The following is an 8,977-nucleotide window of genomic DNA, read 5'->3' as shown; positions in this document are numbered from 1 at the left end:
ACACCCAAGATGGCGCCGGAGCCCCACACCCATTCTCACAGGCCTTCTCCTCATCTGAATTCTTGGTAATGTTCTTTCTAATAAACCATAAAACACATCTTCTTGAGCTCTGTGGGCTGCTTTACAAATTAATCAAGAAAATCAAGATGTTGTGGGAACTTGATTTACCATTGGTCAGAAGTGCAGGCGGAACAAGCTGGGGCCTTCAGTTGGTATCTGAGATTGGAAGCTGGGAGAGAAGGGGGACAGCCTTGGGTACTGAACCTTCGACCTGTGGGAACTGATGGACCCTTTTACCAGGTAGATGGTGTCAGAGCTGAATTGCATTTGGGGGTTGGGGGCACTGCAAAACTGGTGGTTTATTTGTAGTTAACAGGGTTCCACATTATTTGGGTCATAGTGTCGATTTTGGGGACCAGAGAGCTTCCTCTACCGAGGAAGACACCGAAGCTCTCACCTTGTTGGTGAGAATACAGAATGGTGCAGCTGTTTGGGAAAATAGACTGACAGGTCTTCAAAAAGGTTAGACGCCAAGTTACCGCATGATCCAGTGCGATGGTTTGGATAGGAAACACCTTAATAGGCTTGGGTATTTGACCACTCGCTCTTTAGTTGGTAACACTGTTTGGGGATATTATGGAACCTTTAGCAGGTACAGCCTTTCTGAGAGGAAGTAGTCACTGGACACTGGGCTGTGAAGGTTTATAACTGTTGCCCCACTTCCTGTTCATTTTCTCTGCTTCCTGTGTACTAAAAAAATGGCGTGTCGTGCCAGCTTCCTGCTTCTGTTACCACTTTGTGCCTTCCCCTCCATGATGTACTCTGCCCCTCTGGAGCTGCACGTCTAAATGAACTCTTTCTTCCTCAGGTTGCCTTTAGATACAGCATTTTATCACAGCATCGGAAAACCAGTGAACTCCCCCTGCAAGTCCACTCTTGAGCTAGTGCCTGTGTGAAGTAAAAATGTACAGTCGGACAGCACATGCGACAGCCTGACTCACAGCAGCCCACACTGGGAATCACCCAGTAAACCCGATGATGAACGGACAGACTGGTGAGGTATCCACACAAAGGGATGTCAGTTAGCCACTCGGATGAGGTCCAGATTCATGCCTTGACATGGAGCAACCTTTACAGCATTGAGTGAGAGAAGGCAGTTTAAAGTGCCCACATATTGTAGGATGCCATGTAGATGGCATGCTTAGAATGAGCTGTCAGTCCATAGACACAGAAAATCCTAGGCCTGGTTGCCAGAGAGAAATGGGGAGTGGCCCAGTATAGACAGTGCTCTAAGATCGATTGTGGTGACAGCTACCTCAACAGCTGTTGAGCTGTGTGCACCTACACCAGGAACTCGTGCTAGGAGTTGTACGTTTCAACAAGCGTCCATAGGTCACATGAGTCTAACACACACCCAAATGATGTGGAGGGGTAGGTGGCCGATAGGCATGAGAGTTATTCCTTCATTCAAAACCCAGATAGTGCTGGGCAGTGGTGGTGCATGCCTTTAATCCCAGCACTTGGGAGGTAGAGGCAGGTGGGAGGTGGGTTTCTGAGTTCGAGGCCAGCCTGGTCTACAAAGTGAGTTCCAGGACAGCCAGGGTTACACAGAGAAACCCTGTCTCTAAAAACCAAAAGAAAACAAACAAAAAAACAAAACAAAACAAAAAAAAAAACAAAAAAACAAACCCAGATGGTAGGTCTAGCACTTGCCAAGTGATGTGGAAACTATGAAGTGGCCGAGATCCCCATTGCCGGGGTCACATACCCAGATGCCCCCTTCAGGGGGATTGTGGGTACTTTCTGTCATAAAAGCACAAAATGAGAGGAGCGCAGGCTGCTCAGTAGGCTTTCTCACTTTCCTTGGGGGCTTCTCAAAGAAACCCAGTGGATGGATGAGTGGGCCTTCCAGGGACAGTCCCTGGCTGCTGGGTATCTGGAGGGGATGAGGAGGCAAAGGCATAGCCAACAGTGCCCAGGGGTCCCAAGCTCACTGGGCCTGAGGGAATGAGAGACAACCATACAGAGAGGAGACCTGCCAGATGCAGTAGCAAACCTGACGACGGCTCATGGACCCAGGACGGTAAGTGCTAAGGTTAGCTAGGCCCTACTTCACCTTCTTTCTGGATTGTGCTTCGTAAATCCTAGGTGTGGGCACATGTCCCCAGCTCGTCCATGTGCCTTGCGCTTTGAGAGCTACGGTGACAGACTAGCAGCCCAGGCCTCGACAGCTAGTTCTTTTTTCCTCTTTCTACCTCAGCCAACTCTGAGGAAGCTCAGTGGAAGTTTGTCTTGTCTACAGGGAAAGGCATCGGCTTGTAGCTCCTGGAAGTGGAGAGCAGGGAGTACTGCCTGGGGCTGCCCCTTCCCTGCCTTCTCTTCACTCTCTCAGCCTTCTCTATCCCCAGGTACCCACTGATTTCTCAAACCCTGTTTCCAAAAAAAATCCTGTCCCTGTCCCTGCCCCTGGGACTGCAATATGGCCCAAGAGCCTCCCAAATGGGAAAGGTGTGCCCAGGCTCCGTGTCCTTCTGAGACTCTGGGCTGTCTAGGGAGGCGGAGCTGTGAGCTGCATCCATCGAAGGCACACTCTGGAAAGCTGTCTTGGGCCAGGGAAGGGCATTTGAAGCCTTACTTCTCGGTGTAGATAGGTTTTACCCCTGCTGAAGTACTTGAGGTGGTAGACAGCTGTGTGGGAGAGAGAAGCCCGGAGCATCTATGTAGGTTAAGCCGTAGTCACTGCCTAGGGCTTCATTCCATGTAGCCATCTTCCCCTGAGGGAAAGAAGCACACACATCTTAAAACACTGGGAAAGCAGCGAAAGGGAAGAAACCCACTTGCAGGAAGACTTCTAACTGAGAAGCTGCTGTTCTCATGACCCCATGTGACCTCTGAAAGGAGCTGCCAGATGCCCCACGTGACTCACTTCTCCCTGCAGCCTTGGGCCTTCATCTGAAGTAAAACCGAGCCTCTTCCTCTCCAGCTCTGCAAGCCCCTCACTTGATGTCATTTCCCCTGCCTGAGCCTCTTCTTGCCCAGCCTGTCCCTGTCGCTCCCTCGGGAAGCCTCTCCCATCAGCCCAGACTTTGCCCCAAGAACAGGCCGATTTAGGTAAGCAAGAATAAATCTTCTGAGGCCCAGCAGCTCTGGAAGAGCTGATCAGCCCAGGACAGAGGTTCAGGCATCCCTTGGGCCTGGACTGCCTGAGAGAACACCTCGTCTCTGCTGAACTCTATCGCCTTGCCTGCCCTACTTCTGAAACAGCTTTGGCCCAGGACCCTCCAGGGCAGAATGTACACCTGATCCCCAAGGACATCAGCTTGATGGGCCTGAGGCTGCCACAAAGGTGTCTGGCGTTACAAGGGCATGTCACTTTCAGTTTGTAAAGAACTGGGAATTTCTCTTCACCTTGAGTGTCCTATCAGGGCCCCATGTGGCTACAAAGCATGACAAGGCCTCTCCCATATAGCACCCATCTTCTTCGGCCAGCACTGGTGGCTGCCTTGCCTCTCAGTTAGTACACTGTACTTAAGACTAATTGCTCTAGTTCAAGAGTGAGTCTGGGGCCCTTCCCATCCCCACTTCCCCGGTAACTGTCAGCTTTCTCCTGGATCCCGAGGACCACAAATCAGTTGCTCTATTAAATGAAAGTGTCATAAAGGTTCTGGGTGCACCTTTTTTTTTTTTAAAGGACATCTTGGTGGGGAGAACCCATGTAATGCCTTGTCACAGAGATTCACACCATCCACTTTCCCTGTCATCAGGAAATTATGTCCTAAAATAGACAAGGCTGTCATCTTCTAGTGACCGCAGACTATTCTGGGCAGTACTTTGAAAGGAAAATGATTTATTAAGAGCAACCAGGCCCTAGTGTTTCACTGTCCTGCTGTGGAGAAAGTCCTGGGCCATGACTCAAGGTCGTGAGTGTGTGTCCTGGGAAGGCAGAGACCTGGGGCTCACTTCAGTTGTCCTTCCTGCTCCACTGATGGGGCAGGTCACTTGGGTTGAGTTTCCCCGTTTATAAACAGCAACAAAGCTAGTGATGAATGTTTTCAAGATGCGGAGGTGACCAGATCTTTAAACGGTTAAAGTATGTTGTGACTAGATTGAAACGCAAGAAAAAGAAAAAGTCTCGGGTGGACAACAGGACTTTTCTTCCCCTCTCCCAGGGCATTTTATTTTCTAGCTGACTAGAAGCAGCGCATAACTCAGCCTCCTTAGCTGATGCTGGTGCTGGGAGAAAGCTCTGACCCAGGCTCCAGTGCTAGGTCTGCCCCAGCACAGCCCTGCCCCACTTCCCAAAACTCACCAATAAAACGCCGAGGGACTCCATGACCTCATCAGAACGTAATTTCATTGGCTGTTGCTACCGCTCCTGTCCATCCCATTGGACCGCAAGAAAGCTCTGCTAGCCCTGCCGTGTAGCTTCAGGCCTTGGAGTTCCTAGGCAGGTCTGTAAACCTGGGCTCTGTGTCTTAAAATAGTGGATCCCCATAGCGGGTAAAGTCTTGAAAAGAGCCGAATAACTCCTTTCAACCGGCCAGAGTGCACATCTCCTGCCCTGGGCCTGTGACTGCTGGTGGTAGCTGGTGCTGTCATCTTCCTTAATAACTGACAGGTTATACCTTAGCTTCTCGTTCTACTCATGTATTTAACAGTGAACCTCATCGTTCACTGTTAACTTCTATTTAACGTATAATGTTTCAGGTGGAGATTAAAATTGTTTGATATGTCTCCCCGGTTCCTGGTTTCTCTTTAAAATTCTGGATGTGACATCAACCTCATTTGTGTTGTGTGTGTGTGTGTGTGTGTGTGTGTGTGTGTGTGCGCGCGCGTGTGTGCACATACACACCCACTGGGGGATTGAAGCCAAGGCTTTGTGCACCCAAGCATGCACCATCGCTGAGCTACACTCTCAGCATCATTTGTCTGAATTACATCAAGCGCATCGTATGAGTCAAACCACGCCACATGTGTGCTTCTGAACCTAATTTGCTAGGTGGCTCATAGAGCAGTCTGGTGTCCCTCTTAGAAGCTTGGCAGTGTCCTCCACTGTATCTGAGTAGTTTCTGATCTTTGAGTTCATTTATATGTGTAGGTGTCCACTCTTCACATTTCTTAGAGATGGTAAGACAGGTAACAAAGACAGTGACAAAAAGTGCCCCAGTGTAATACGGGAATTCCCAACATGTAAATCCTATTCTTTCTCTTCTCCTTCCTTTAACCACTCCTCCCCATCCCCTCCCCCACACCCGCCAAGATAGGGCCTCACAAAATAGCATAGGCTGGCCTTGAACTTGTGATCCTGCAGCTCCTGCCTATTGAGTGTTGACATCACAAGCATGGGCCATCACACAATTTTGAACAGATATCATAGCCTATTGAGTTACGGTGTCCAAATTCAGTGTTCAATTAGCATGGGTTAAAATTCAGAGCTGGGCCAGCCCAGGTCTTCTCAGAGGACACAGACTAAGTCATGACCCTGGAGAGGCAGGCTCAGAAATGGGACCAAGATCACTCGCAGGGCTTTTCCACAACTGGATGGAGTCCAGGACTTCAGAAGTTACAGATGGCACTTGGGGGAGAAGGGCCAGGGAGCCAGGGCAGGGGAAAGGGCACCGAGCTAGGATAATTTATCTTTAGAAACTGTGCTTCAAACATTAGCATGGGTGTGGCTTTTATGAACAATGGCCTTGTTCACAGAAGCCACCCTGGACACTAGAGGCTAGATGAAGCTGCTGAACTCCTGTGGATTTATTCATCACAAAAACAGGAGCTCCTGTGTGTGAAATTCGGATGAGTTCAAGAACTCCAGACGAGCGGGAAAGTGGGTTACACGACCTGCTACAGTTTTACAGGGCTCATGAACCGAACAAAAAGCAGCAGAGAATTGACTTACAAACAATGAAAGTGCAAAAGTATAGCCAGTGCCAAACCTAGAGGCAGCTGGATAATCAGTAGCTCGCCTTACTAGTATGTATCCTATTGTTTCATTGTGTAAGGTTTTGATTATATGTATTTTTATGTGCATCACATACAATGTAATTAAAAGTCACCCAAAGGTATTATAACTCTCCTTACTCATACCCGGGCCCTGCAAACCTCAATGAGCCTTTACTGTCCCGGCCTTCAGCAGCTGCCCACAGCCTCAACTTCCAATGGATCACGCCTCCCGTGACATGGAGAAGCCCACTATTCTGACAATTAGATGACAAGGCCACTTGCCCTGGCAGTGCGGGGTCAAAGGTTAGGAATGCTTGCTCTCGCTGGGTGGTGGTGGCGGCGGCGCACGCCTTTAATCCCAGCACTTCGGAGGCGGAGGCAGGTGGATTTCTGAGTTCAAGGCTAGCCTGGTCTACAGAGTGAGTTCCAAAACAGCCAGGGCTATAGAGAAACCCTGTCTCAAAACCCACCCCACCTCCCCAAAAGAAATGCTTGCTCTCTGTTGGTTTAGCATGTTTAAATCTTATTGCTTCTTTTTAGATTTTTATCTGACCCTTGAACTCAAAGCACCTGCTTCTCATCCACACGGAGATTCAAGCTTGGGATGCCTGCATAGTGACAGCCCACCTTCCTTGTCTCCCTCTTTCCTTCCTTCTTCCCTTTCATCTTTTGTTTTCTTTTGTTTTTGGAGATAGGATTTTACACACCCTAGGCTAATTTCAGACTCACCATGTATTAACAGCTGAAGATGATCCTCCTGCCTCACCTTCCAAGTGTTGGGATTATATAATAATATTATTATAGGGGTGTATTACCAGACAGGCCTTTATGCAGGGCCAAGGATTGAACCTGGGGCTTTGTGCTTGCCAAGCAATCACTACCAACTAAGCTACATCCCTGGTTTATTTTTATCATGTTTACTGTGTGTTTACTACATGTTATGCATTCTTCTCATGGGTGGGGGACATGTCTGTGATATCACCCACACAGACACACACACACACACACAAACACACACACACACACACACACACACACACACACACACACACACACACACACACACACACACAGACCCTGCCCGACTGCAGCTTCCCTCCAGTAAAGGCAGGAGGGTCAGGGAAGGCCTGTCTGAGGACATCATTCTGAGGCAAAGTTCTCAAGGAAGGGATAAGGGAACACATGGGAATCTGCTGAGACTTTCTGGCCTACCAGACCCAGGCAGGAGCAAGGACAGAGGCACTGACTTCTGTTTTCAACCAGGACCCTCTCCTTCCCAGGAGTACCCTCCATACTAGCCCAACCCACAATCTCCTCACCCTAAAACCCTCTCCCATCAGCTCACCTCTCTCCTAGTCTAGTGGTTCAGGGCTCTAGGTTCTGAGGGTCTTGGGGTCTTTTACAATGGCTACCTGTTAGACCTTCCCCTCTGAACCGGCTGCCTGTCTCCACTGCCCGAGGCAACCTTTGCCAGGGATCTTCCCTGAGGTCTGACCTCCCACTTCTGTGTGACTTCTTTTCTGACACTACCAGGCCCCAGGCAATAATTCTTCACAAGCTTGTCAAACTTGTAATTCCAGAATGAATGAACAGAGAATGAGATGTTGATGTAAGTGCTATTATATTAGCATGAATAACCTCCTCTTGATCTTACCTTGTACCACCTGCTGGTAATTTTATCTGGAATTTTCTCTCATGGGAATTTTCTCTCATGGGAATTTTCTCTCATGCCTCTTCAGAGCTGATATAGTGGTGGCCTGCACAGGATCAATGATGGATAAATTATTACCTAGTTGGGAAAGGTCTTGGAGACTGCAGGGCCCAGCTCTCAGGCTATACACAGTGAATACCAGAAATTTCTCTGTGGTAGATGAAGTGGACTATGTTCTGGACTCTGCTCCCAACCTCTGTGCCCACAAATTTTGACACTCAAGGAGCTAATCTGAAAATTCTCTGATCTCAGCTCCAGTGAAGGGGGAAGCCTGGAATGCAGTTGTTAGTTCCTGGAATGGAAATGTGTTAGTTCACTTTCCTTTACTATAATGAAACACCAGAGGCAAGATAACTTTATTTTTAAAAAAGTTTATTAAAATCTCACGGTTCTGAAGAATGTGGTGTTGGTATCAGCTCCACTTTTTGTGACAACCTCAGGATATATATATATCTGATGGACTGTGGACTGATGATGCATGTCCCCATAGCCTTGGCCATTTGAATACTTGGTCTCTGGTTGGTGATGCTGGTTGGGAATGCTCAGGAGACATGTCACTGGAGACAAGCTTTGAGAGTTTAAACCCTCATGGCATTTCTGGTTTATTCACTCTGCTTCCTGCTTGTGGTTCAAGATGTGAGTCTTCAGCCTCTGGCTTCAGCCTCCACACCTCTGCTCTGCCATCACTGACTCTTAGCCTTCTGGAGCTGAAAGCCCAAATAAACCCTTTGTCCTAGTTAGATTTCCTCTGCTGTGAAGAGACACTGTGACCACTGCAACTCTTATAAAGAAAACCTTTAGTTGGGGTTGGCTTATAGTTTTAGAGGTTTAGTCCGCTCTCATCATGGCGGGAAGCATGGCAGCGTGCAGGCAGGCACAATGCCAGAGAAGGAGCTGAGTAGCTTGAACATATGAGACTTGAAAGCCCACCTCCACAGTGACACACTTCCTCCAACAAGGCCACACCTCCTAAGAGTGCTTCTCCTATGAGCCAAGCATAGACTCACTCACATGGGTCTATGGGGGCCATTCCTATTGAAACCATCACATTTTCCTTCTGTAAGTCACCTTGGTCATGTTTTGTTCGTGTGTGTGTGTGTGTGTGTGTGTGTGTGTGTGTGTGTAAAATAGAATTACATCATTTTCTCCATCTCACCATTTTTCCTGCCCCTTCACCCTTGTTCTGTAAAATCCATGGCCTTGGTCAAGGTACTGTACCACAGCAATGGAAAGTAACACAGTGTTGGATGGGGAAACATGGCATCCACAAACAGGACGCTTAGAGAGGGAGCCTCACTCCTAAAACAACTCACATTCAAAAGT

This window comes from Mastomys coucha, unplaced genomic scaffold (assembly GCF_008632895.1).
Source record: "Mastomys coucha isolate ucsf_1 unplaced genomic scaffold, UCSF_Mcou_1 pScaffold6, whole genome shotgun sequence".
NCBI lineage: Eukaryota > Metazoa > Chordata > Mammalia > Rodentia > Muridae > Mastomys > Mastomys coucha.
This window is presented reverse-complemented; position numbering follows the sequence as displayed.